This window comes from Lagenorhynchus albirostris, chromosome 2, assembly GCF_949774975.1.
Source record: "Lagenorhynchus albirostris chromosome 2, mLagAlb1.1, whole genome shotgun sequence".
Lineage (NCBI taxonomy): Eukaryota > Metazoa > Chordata > Mammalia > Artiodactyla > Delphinidae > Lagenorhynchus > Lagenorhynchus albirostris.
This window is the reverse complement of record NC_083096.1, coordinates 178,990,781-179,003,486: the sequence shown is the minus strand read 5'-3', so window position 1 is coordinate 179,003,486 and position 12,706 is coordinate 178,990,781.

Sequence of the window (12,706 nt, the reverse complement as noted above, 5' to 3'; positions counted from 1 at the left end):
GAGCGACACTGTCAGGTTCCAGGGGCAACCCACAGGACTTGGTGATTGGAGATAGGGGCAGAGGAGTGTCCAGGTTGACCCCTGGGTTTTTAGTGAGCACAATTGGCTGGCTGAAGGGGTCCCTCCCGACCTAGGGAAACTAGCGTGGTGGCAGGGGCAGAGCATAGGCTGGGCATTTGCATGGGGTCCTTTGGAGGCAGCTGTGCCCCTGCCTGGAGCTCTCCTCTGACTGCACAGCTTCAGGTCCCACTAAAAGGCCGCCTTGAGAGGCCCGCTCTGAATGGTTTCCCCTCTTCTCTCAATATCGTACGGTTTCTTCCATGAATGACAAGTGGTGGTTGCCCACTGAGATTACTTCCTCGGCTGCCTCTCCCTTCAGAACATAATTTCCACGAGAGCAGAGAACTTGGCTTGGAGTTGAGGCTCATTAGCTGTTGACGCCTGAATGAATAATGAATGAAATGTCCATTAGGCTGCCAGCATGTAGGTATGTCCGGGTCTCAACTCCAAGGAGAGGTGTCGGGAAGGACACACACTTAGGGCTCCCTGAAGCCAGGGGGAGAGTGTCAGATGCTAGGCTTCAGAGCCCCTTTGGAGGGTCTTTCACGGACCTGGAGGGCAGGTAGGACAACAGAGGCCAGGAGGCATCCAAAGCCCCTTCCCACCTAAGAAGCCATGACCCTGGAGTAGGTGGGGAGGGCTGCTCACGATGGGGGGAGGTGAAGGCAGAAGGTGGCAGAAGCCACTGTCGAGAAGGGGTCCTGCAGGTGTGGTGACACTTCAGGCTTGAGAGACACCAGCTCTGACCCTCCTCTCTGAGCTGAACCAGGATGCTAGAGGGTCCCTGTGAGAGCCAGGCTGCGGGAGGCGTGGGAGAGAAGCCCACCTCTAACCGCGTACTGGAAGTCACTGGAGAATGGGTCTGATTCAGGAGTTTTGTCTTCTTGGATCGTCTGGAGGAAAGTGTCTGCCACCCACACTCAGAGGTGAGGTCTCTGTGTGGTTTAAGGCTGGGCTGGGGGTCGGGGTAGGCAGGATCTTTTTTTTTTTCCCTTTTTTAAAAATAAATTTATGTATTTATTTAATTTTGGCTGCTTTGGGTCTTCGTTGCTGCGCGCAGGCTTTCTCTAGTTGCGGCAAGTGGGGGCTACTCTTCGTTGCGGTGCAGGGGCTTCTCATTGCGGTGGCTTCTCTTGCTGTGGAGCACGGGCTCTAGGCGCACGGGCTTAAGTAGTTGTGGTGTGAGGGCTCAGTAGTTGTGGCTCGCGGGCTCTAGAGCGCAGGCTCAGTAGTTGTGGCGCATGGGCTCAGTTGTTCCGTGGCATGTGGGATCTTCCCAGACCCGGGCTCGAACCTGTGTCCCCTGCATTGGCAGGCGGATTCTTAACCACTGTGACACCAGGGAAGTCCAGGCAGAGTCTTCATGGGGAGGATGCAGATGGGCATTTGCGAATATCTGGCCTGGTGTGACCCCGCCAACCTGCCCTCACCCCAACAAAGGCAAAGGGGCCAGGCTGGATCTGGGGGCCGTGGGGAGGGACCTCACAGGGACAACAGGTCCACCACCCGGCCCGGAGGCCGCACCTCAGAGGTGGGGACACGAGCTCTGGCTGTTCCATCCACTACCCCAGGGATGGAACCTCCTACCTCAGGGGCACGAGCAGACCGTGGGCAGCGGCGATGGGCAGAGCTGCTGGCTTTGGACCTGGACAGGACCAGGGATGAAGCTGCAGCTGACTCTGGGGATATTTGTCCTTCCCCTTCTAAACCAAGTAAGGACAAGTAACCATGCTTAGAGTGGACAGTCTCCCACTGGGCCCAAGCCCTGGGATTTGAAGGGGAAAAATCAAACCGACTGGGATGCTGGGTTTCGGCTCTGCCTTTGCTGCCCAGAAAATCATATGCAATGTCAAAGAAACAGTCCCCTGGGGCAGAAATGGTGACACTTCTACTATATGTTTTTGGGGTTAAACAAAGCAATTTTGTTGTGGTTTGGTTTTTGTTTGGGGGTCTTGTTTGTTTGTTTTTGGCCACATGGTGGGGCATGTGGGATCTTCGTTCCCTGACCAGGTATTGAACCCGTGCCCCCTGCAGTGGAAGTGCAGGAGTCTTAACCACTGGACTGCCAGTGAAGTCCCACAGAAAGCAATTTTGGGTGTGAGTCCCAGGGGGTTTACCTACCCCACTCAGTGCATTAAGTAGCCTAACTACCCAGGGCTAAACGTGCAGGTAAAATTTTGCTGGGGTCCTTTCACTGTTCCCCTCAATTCTGAAGGTGGAAAGAGTTTTCTGGTGGTGATTTTTTTTTTTTTTTAACTAAAAGTTGTTCAATTTTTGGAGAACCAAGATCTGAGTCCAAGATTTATGAGCATAGCAGCATTTTCTGTGTTTGGTGTTTTCCTCTACTTAGCTGAATGATTTGCTACTTAGCTTGAATCGTGTGTGGAAATTAATAACAATACATATGTAGGGGTTTCCTCACTGCCTGTGGCACCTTAGCTAGCATCGGGCAGCCTGTGTGTCAGGGCACCGCTGCTGGGGCCACTTGGTGCACTTTATAGAATTTCTTTAAACAACCTGAACTCTTCCTTTTAATACTAGTGGACCTTTCCAAGTTAATCCATCTAAATTACACGTATTAGCACAAGTCCACATAGCATAGCTCTCACCTGCCCACCAGATCGCCAGCACATTCCCCAAGAACTGCTCGTGCTGCCTTCCGGCGAGGAGATGCATGATTTCCCCTTTCAACTTGCTGTAGACATAATGCAGGAAGACTAATTGGTTTAAGGAAAAGTTTGTGGTTTTCTGAAGTTGATTTTATTGCCAGGCCTAGTATGGGGCGGCCATCTATCACTGGTCAAGGCATTTTATGACCTTGAGGCCTCCCTGCAGCTGCTGAGAGGTTTGCTGAGTTGGGATTTTTTCTAGAGATTTGGTTTTCTGTTTTCAGGGACACTGACAGCTTGTCATGAACTTGCAGCTCCCAAATTCACTGTGGTGGAGCCTGAGGGACGTGGATCTCTATTTTGACCTTATAAATAGCAAAAAGGGTGGGGGAGTTGGATTGAATATTTCACTTGTATTTGGCCCCTTCACTCCACACTGCCAATTCACCAACTGCATTAGCTGATGACCTTATAGAAGGGCTGGTGGAAATGGCCCCAAGCGACCACAGGCACAACCGAGCAGTGTAGAAAGAGACCAAATCAGCAGGTCCCATTTTCTGCTTCCATGCTGAGTAAGCAGTAACCAGCCCGAAGTTGCTTGTCAGCTGTATTTTTTCCCCACAAAGTCACGAGAATACATGGAATTGGTATGGATTTCCAAAATATTAACCTATTTAAAAACAAAACCTTATTATAGAGTTTTTCTAGTAGTGATATCAGTTCATTCGTTGTGAAGATTGTACCATAATTATGCAAGGTGCTAGCAATAGGGGAAGCTAGATGTGGGGTATACAGAAACTCTCTGTACCATCTTTTCTGTACATCTAAAATTGTTCCAGGGACTTCCCTGGCGGTCCAGCGGGTAAGACTCTCCGTTCCCAATGCAGGGTTCGATCCCTGGTCGGGGAACTAGATCCCACAAGCATGCCGCAACTAAGAAGTGCATATGCCACAACTAAAAGATCCCACATGCCGCAATAAAGATCCTACATGCTGCAACTAAGGTGTGGCACAGCCTAAATTAATTAATCTTTTAAAGTACTTCACTTAAAATATTTTTTTAATTTAAGAGAAATAAAATTGTTCCAAAATAAAAAGTTTATTTTAAAAAATTTATTTACAGAACTTGGGGGAATCCTTGGCCATTACAATAACACTGCTTAATGGGACGGTTGCTTTAGTTATTTTTCTTATGCATTCTTCCCCTAATAAACATCCCTAATCTTTCACTTGGTCCCTAACTCATCAGTAGAAACACACCAGCTAAGTTTTTGAAATTAGTATCTTTTTAAAGGTATCAGCATAGCACTTGATGGCAACTTAAAAGCTTTCAACTTTTAACTAATTCAGACTCAGTTCAAATTTGACCAGAGCCTTTTGCAGGAAACAACCTTAGAGATCATAAGACCCATTTTACAGATGAGGAAACTGAGGCACTGCCTCTCCCCATGATAACACAGAACATCAGCAGGGATCTTATGCATGCTCTGGCTTCCAGATCCTGAACTTGTCAACTTTTTAAATCAGTGGTTTTCAAACTTTTGTGTGCACGGGACTCATTAAAAGTCTGAACCTTAGATCTTGGGAGGGACCCAGGAATCTGCATTTCCAGCAAGTGCCCAAGGGTGTGGTGCTCCAAAGACGTTGCTCATAGTCTGTTACCAGGAGAAGGGATCCTGAGGGCATTTCCAGGAGGCACCACCTGCTCCCCACGGCCCCCAATCTTCCTTCTGATCCCAGGCTGGTGTTTATAACCCACTACCTGATGCAGGGTTCACCAAGACCACCGAAGTGACGCCCACAGGCCTGCTGGAACTGCCCTGCCTTATTAACACATAGCCCTAAAATTTTGAGGCTAACTCACTGATTCTCAACCTTGGCAGGATATTGGAATCCCCTGGAAAACTTTTAAAAATGCTGATGACGGCTCCCACCCCCAAAGATTCTGATGAGCCTATTTATTTATTTATTTATTTTTCTTATTTGATTGCACTGGGTCTTAGTTGCAGCAGGCGGGCTCCTTAATTGCGGGACATGGGCTCCTTTGTTGTGGCATGCAAACTCTTAGTTGCGGCATGCATGTGGGATCTAGTTCCCTGACCAGGGACTGAACCCCGGGCCCCCTGCATTGGGAGCACAGAGTCTTATCCACTGGGCCACCAGGGAAGTCCCCTGATGAGCTAACTGAGCTTGGGGGAGGGGGGGTGGAATACAAGGAGACAGATAAACGCAAGAGTTCCAAACAAAGCAGCTTGGGGACCCAGAGGAAGGAGAGATAAACAAGTGCAATAATCTATATGAAGAAGCTTGGCAATAGTAGGTGCTCAATAAAAATCTGATTCCTTCACCTGTTAGATTCTCAGAGGTTGATCTTTATTTAGCGTAGTCCCTATTTGCTCTCCTGCAGTTACCGCAGGACCCAAAACAGGAAACGAACCAAACGTCCATCTACCGTAGAATGGATAAAAAATTACAGCAAACGTGGACATTGACACATGTGGACATTGACACAGCAATGAAATGAGCAGATTTTTGCTATGCAACATGGATGGACTTATAACACAACATTGAATGAAAGAAGATAGACACAAATGAATACATATATAAAAAGTTCAAAGTCAGACAACAATAATCTATAAGGTTAGAATCACAATAGTGGTTATAAAACTAAGCAGGACCCTGTGGGGTCTTCCTGGGGACAGACCCCAGTGTCCCCCTCCGGCCTCTTGTTTATATAAAAGCTTTAGCCTCCTAAGTCTTCTCTGAGTTCCAAAGAGCAGATTTAATCAGAGAAGTGAGAAAATGCGGAAACAAAAGAAAACTGTCAAGCAAGACAAAATAATAATAGTTTAGCCGTAAAACAAAGTCAAGGACCTTCCGTTCCTCCTCAAGGGCTGTAGATAATATCATGAGCCATGTCCTTTGAGCTGTTTTGCGGATTCTAAGACCCCCACCAGGTGGAAGAAGTTAACCTCTTGCTGACCATAACACGTAGACCCCAGACCAGTTGGAACCAGAAGGGTGATGATGCCGCCTCCCAAAATACCACCCGGTTGCCTTACCACCAACCCATCAGAAGAATGTCCACAAACTGATCAGACACCCCGCGACCTTCTCCCTCACCTTGCCTTTAAAATCTCTTCCCCAAAAGCCACTGGGGAGTCCGGGTCTTTTGAGCACGAGCTGCCTGTTCTCCTTGCTTGGCCGCATGTTGGGCACCTTGCACTAAACGCTGTACTTTCCTTCACCACAACACACCATCAGTAGACTGGCTTTCCTGTGTGCGTCGGGTGAGCAGACCCGAGTTTGGTTTGGTATCAGTTACTCTTTTGAGGGATGGGAAGTACCTAGAAGGGGGCCTGGAGGGGTGAGGCTCTGGGTGCTTGTAATGTTCTACTTCTTAAGCTGGATGCCATCGGTATGGCTTGTGAAAATGTACCAAGCTGTACACTTAGGATTTCTGTGCTTCCTGTATGACTGATGTTGTGGACTGAACTGTGTGCCCCTAAAATTCATACATTGAGCCCTAACCCTCGATGTGACTGTATTTGGAGATAGCCCCTTTAAGGAGGTAATTAAGGTTAAATGAAGTCATAAGAATAGAGTCCTAAGCCAATAGGACTGGTGTCCTTTTAAGAAGAAAGACACCAGGGACGCATGTGCACAGAGGAAAGACCACGTGGGGACACAGCAAGGAGGTGGTCGTCTGCAAGCCAAGGAGAGAGGCCTCAGGAGAAAGCAAACCTGCTGACACCTTGATCTTGGATTTCCAGCTTCCAGAAAAGTGAGACAATAAATTTCTGTTGTTTAAGTGACCCAGTCAGTGATATTTGGTTATGGCAGCAGTAGCAAACTAATACAGATGACATAGTTCAATATAAAGTTGAAAAAGTTAAAAGTTCCCCAGGTTATTCTAATGTAGACACAAGATTGAGGATCACTGCAGTAGCCCAAACGCTGTCAAACTGAGATCCTTTCTTCATAGTCTGGTGCAGAGAACCAGAATATGTCCAAGTTGGGGTAGGGAATGAAGGAACTAGGGGCTTCTCTGCCTCATTTTAAGGACATTATTGGTTCCTAGAATTGGGCTGTGTCTAATAATTGGAAAAACCCTATAGGTCACTGAAAGTTTATGAATGTCTATGATATATACTCTGTCTATACTCTATATACTAGTCTTCTATTTTTAATAATGTCTTGGGCTTCCCTGGTGGCACAGTGGTTGAGAGTCTGCCTGCCGATGCAGGGGATGCGGGTTCGTGTCCCGGTCTGGGGGGATCCCACATGCCGCGGAGCGGCTGGGTCCGTGAGCCATGGCCGCTGAGCCTGCGCGTCTGGAGCCTGTGCTCCGCAACGGAAGAGGCCACAGCAGTGAGAGGCCCGCGTACAGCAAAAAAAAAAAATTAAAAAAAAAATAATGTCTTTATTGAGACATAATTTACATACTATAAAATTCATCATCTTAAAGTGTACAATTCAGTGATTTTTAGTAAATTCACAGCATTGTATAAGTATCATCACTATCTAATTATAGAACATTTTCATCATCCCAAAAAGAAACCCTGGACCCATTAGCATTCACCCCTCCCCCGTTTAGTCATTAGAGAAATGCAAATCCAAACCACAGCGAGATCTTACTTCACACCTAGGATGGCCGTAAAGACACACAGTAACAAGTATTGATGAGAATTTGGAGAAACTGGAACCCTCAAACATTTCAATGTTAATCATAGAGTCACCAAATGACCCAGCAAGTCTACTCCTAGAAACACACCCAAGAGAATTGAAAACATATGTGACAAAAAGACTTGTACATGAAATTTCGTAGCAGCTTTATTCACAATAGACAAAACTAGAAACAACTCAAATATCCATTACTAGATGACTGGATAAACGAGATGTGACATATCCCCAAAATGGAATGGTACTTGGCAAAAAGGAACGAACTACTGATACAACCAAAAACAAGAATGAGTATCAAAATCATTATGTGAAGGGAAAGATGCTGGATACAAAGCAATACTACAGTATGAGCCCATTTTTGTAAAATTCTAGGAAATGCAAACTAATCCATAGTGATGATTAAAAACAAAACAGATCAGTGGCTGCCTGAGACTGCAGTGGAGGGAAGGATTGATACGGAGGGGCCCCAGGAATCTTTGGGGGTGATGGGAATGTTCTTCATCCTGACAGAGACAATGTTTCTGGGGTGAATACGTTTGCCGAAACTCAGCCAATGGGACACTGTAAATGGATGTCGTTAGCAGTACATAAATTATATCTTTAAAAAGTTTATTTTTTAAAAAAAGTTTATTTATTTATTTTTTTTAAAAAAAGAAGGGCTTGTAAAAAAACAAACAAACAACTCTTTCAGTGTCTCAGGTAAGTGGTTCCAATTTTTCATGTGGGTGAGATTCATTAAAAGGAGATGGAGGCCTGCAGAAGAATGACTCCCAAAGAAATCTATATCCTAATTCCCGGGACCTGTTAGAGTCAAACAGAGCTGGAAGAAGAGGTGAGGAAGCAGATTCTCACCTAGATCCTCCAGAAGCGACACAGCTTCTCAAAACCTTGACTGTAGCCCAGGGAGACCCATGTCGCACATTTTGCCCACAGCCCTGTAAGACAACAAACGTGTGTTGTTTGAAGCCACTAAATTTGCTGTAACTTGTTACAGCAACTAGAGGATACTCATACAGAGGCCTCCCTGGTGTCTCTATGGGAATACCCCATGAGAGGCTGCCCTCCCCACACTGGGGGCTGGTTTCTTTTTATCAGTGTGTGTCTCAGGTTGCAAGGGATCATGGGGGATTGATACTGGGGCAGCCTCAGGGTGAGCAGGAAGTTGAGCCCAGATTCACCCACTGAGAATCCGAGACGGGGCCCCTGTGATTTTTGTCACGTGGCACATGCCGGCCCCCAGCCCCGTGCCAGCCTCCCCCTGAGGGCCCTGAAGCTTCCGCAACACCTGCCAAGACATTCTTCACACCTGGACCCGCCGCTCGCTCCTTCTCAGCCTGGATGTTCCAACTGAAACATCTCCCCGACACTGCCATCCCGTGCTGCTGAGGACCTTCCATTCCCACTGTCTGGGGCTCAGCTCAGCTCGCAAGCCCCTGGCCTACAATGTGGAAACAGTCTTTCTCCAGAAATTGGCAGAGGTAGGGGCCAAGGAGGGTCGCTGCTGGGTTTATGATCAAGAAATTGGAAGCAGGGGGGGAGGGGGAGGGATAAATTAAGAGGTTAGGGTTAACGTATAGACACTACTGTATATAAAATAGACAACCAACAAGGACCTACTGTATAGCACAGGAAACTATATTTTGTAATAACCTATAAGGGAAGGGACTCTGAAGAAGAATATATATATATATATGTATATAAAATATATATAATATATATATTAAATATATATATAACTGAATCGCTGTGCTGTACACCTGAAACTAACACAATATTGTAAATCAACTATACTTCAATAAAAAAAAATTGGAAGTAACATGCATGTCCATCATCGGGGGCTGATCAGATAAATATGGCGCATTTCCATCCACTGGAGTGTCGGGCAGCTCCTAAAAGGAAGGAGAGAGAGAGCTCTGTGCGTGCTGACCTGGAAATCGGACAGAGCCCATGCGTCAGGTATGATCAGGGAGAGGTTAGGTGGGCAAACTCCAGATCCAACCACCTGTCTGCGAATCCTCCCTCTTCCACTTCCACTGTGACCTTGGACAAATCACTTGGACCTGTTCCTCCAGTCTCTCATCTGTATAATGGGGACAGCAATCGTTCATTCTATATCCTGTAATACCTACCTCACAGCATTGAAAATGAGATAAGCATATAAAGTGCTTAGCACAGGAGCTGGTGTGTAGGGCGACTTGTTATTCTTCATGAATGAGAAAAGCAGGTGGCAGAGTAACATGTACCGTAGATTGCCTTCTTGTATATATCTAAAGGCCTGCACCTCCTTAGGAGTGTATTTAAGAGGCAAAGCAGGAAGCAGAGCCGGCTTCCTGGGTGTGAGACCCATGCAGTGGCTCACAGCCCCGTGTGCAGAAAGGCTCCGTGCTCCGCTTGGTTTAATGCTCCGCTATCAGCATCTTGAAATTCTTCATCTTTTTTGAACACAGGGCCCCATAGTTTAATTTTGCACAGGGCCCTGCCATTCTGTCGCCCCTCCTGCCAGGAAGGAACTCATGCCAGACTCTCAGCCACGGTGGTCCCTGGGGAAGAGGATTTCTTGTATCCTTCCGTACACTCTGTGTGTTTCCAAGCATTTGTTCTCTTGCAACTTGTACACGTATATCCAGGATAAAATCTAGCCGCCCTGTGGAAACAACGTGGGCTTGTAGTGGGCAGAACTGGGTGAAATTCTGCCTCTACCTGGCTCGCTCACCTTGGATACATTAATTCCTCTCCTGAGACTCAGGCCCCTCCTGGAAAAAACTGGGGACCTGTTTTCTACCTCTTCGGGCTGCTATAAGATTGAGTCTGTAGTATAAAGGTGCTTGTTACATAGTTACTGGGTTGGGCATGAGGGTCGGGGGGGGCAGGAGAGCAGAAAAACTGACAACACGGCCTGATTTAAATCCCAACTCAGGGAATTCCCTGGTGGTCCAGTGGTTAGGACTCCGTGCTCTCACTGCCAGGACCTGGGTTCAATCCCTGATCGGGGAACTTAGATCCTGCAAGCCGCGCAGCATGGCCGACCTCTGACCCATAACCACCAAGAAAGAGAGTACATAAATTCCAACTCAGCCAACTCCCACGTAAAGTTGGATCCTTTTTGTATCGACCTCAGTTTTGTCATCAATAAAATGGGGGCAGGACAGACTCACAATCCCTTATTGTCCGTCCCAAAGCCCCCAAAACTCTGAAAACGGCAAGTGTTGAAGTCTGGTACAAACTCACTTGGCTAAATCTCTGACCTGAACTGAGGTGAGGCTATGATCTGGATTCCCCACCCACCGCCCGTCCCCCTCACGCTTTGCCTGCAAGCCACACATTCTCCTGCAGAATGACTCATGGGTTTGATAATGGAGGGCTCTCTGGACACCCCTGTGGCTGTGAGATGGTGAATCTGGACCGCCCCCACCCCGGCCGCCGCCAGAGCTCGGGTGAGGCTTAGACACCTTGCAGTGGGTCAGAAGCCACGCAGTGCTAGGTGCATGGGGTTGACCCACGAGGAAGGTTGGTTGGTGTTGTTACTTGGTCACCAGGTGAATTTGGGCTCAAATCTCCTCTCTGCCCCTTATCAACCGGGTGGGCTTGGGCAACGTGCACAAGGTCTCTGGGTCTCCTAACCTGTGGGCGTTGTTGCCACATCATGGTGTTTCATGGCGGTAGGCAGGAGCCCGGGGGGACCAGGGAGGAGCAGACACTCCGTCAAGGCGGCCACATTTGTTCGCTTGTTCATTGGGTGCTGAGCGCCCTAGAAGGTCAGGCAGGCAAGCGGGGGCTGCAGAGAGGGCACCTCGGGGCCTCTGCCTTCAGCGGGGCCCACGCCAGGGAGAGGTTTGAGGAGAGGGCTGCTCCGCTAACTCCCAGGAGGGAAGAGGTGAGGAGGGGCTCCGCCTCCTGTCCTGCACTGAGAAGACCCCACACGGCCCACTCTGGAACCTGGCGACAGCTGCTCAGGAGACCCCGAAAACCCAGGGGCGGGACTTCATTGCATTCACTGGTCCTGCCTGTGCAGCGAGGGACTGGACTACGGCTCTTGGAGAGAGGGGTGGGGACGGGCTTGTTCGTGGCTCCGCGATGCCTGGGACCCGAAGGGTGCGGTGGACGCTCAGGGCTGGCTTCCCTGTGTTCTTAGCTTCAAGTCCCTGCAGGCCCACCCCCTTCGGCCCTGCCTCCCTCCCCCTGCCCCATCCCTGGCTCCCTGGCTCTCCACCCACCCTCCACCTCAGTACCACCCTTAGGCCCAGACAAGGGGGTACAGGGACTGCAGGCCCCATGCCTCAGGGGTGCCCCAAACTTTGGATCCCCTTCCTCAAAGAGCATCTTCCTGGGTGTCCGGGACCAACAGGGGCCAGAATTGTCATTTAGGTGGGACACTTAACCCCTCAGACGCTTCGAGGAGTTCAGGTCTTCACACCTACGCAGTCAGCCCGGGAGGGAGCCTGGTAGAGGGTGGCTCCCACCGGCCAGCGGGGCATCGCTTCGGGAGGTTGCACGAGATTGGGCTGCAAGGATGGTGATGCCACGCTGATTCTGGATTCCTCAGAATTGTCTATGCAGACAAGAGCCGCGTAAACACCTGCTGGGGTCCCTGCACACCGGGGGCAGCCCTGCTCCAGCGCCATGATTTTTCTGCAGCTCCTGGAGTATCTCAGGCCCCTCCCACCTCCAGGCCTCCACCCGCAGACACGTGGCACTTCCTGCCTGGACGACTCTCTCCGCACTCTTCCTAGAGGTCTCTGCTCAGACATCACCTCCTCAGAGGGGTCTTCCCTGACCATTCCCATTATTCCCACCCATTTTTATTTCCTTTGTGAGACTGTGTGTCATGGGCGGGAGCTGGATGGACCCAGGCCCTTGGGTGACTTCCGTTCTGGTGGCTCACGGGGCCCCATCTGTCCTGGTCAGGACCCCCGATTCAGCCCCGAGCACTGCTTGGGATCTATCTGGCTCGTTCCCAAACTGGTGAGCTCTCTGCTGCCTCTGGGTCTCCCTCACCCTTTCTGCCCAGCTCTCAGTCCTGCAGCTTTTCCTTCCAGTGCCACGTCCTCCAGGAAGCCTTCAAACCTTCCCGTAGCCCCTGAGACTTTCTTCTGGCAGCCAAGCCTGCGGCTCACCTGTGAGGCTGGAGCAGCTCGGTTTCCTCACACCCGTCCCCCACCCCCACCCCCGCAGGGTCGGCTTGGCTCACAGGAGGCTCCTCTTTCGATAGATGTTGGTGGAAGGAATAAATGAGGGAAAATGTGTCTATTTGTTTAACAAAATTGGGATCATGCTGGGCATGCTGGTTTTGTTTTTTTAAGACAGCTTTTTAAAAAATGTCTCACATCTTGAGCATTTTCCCTTTCCATTAAATA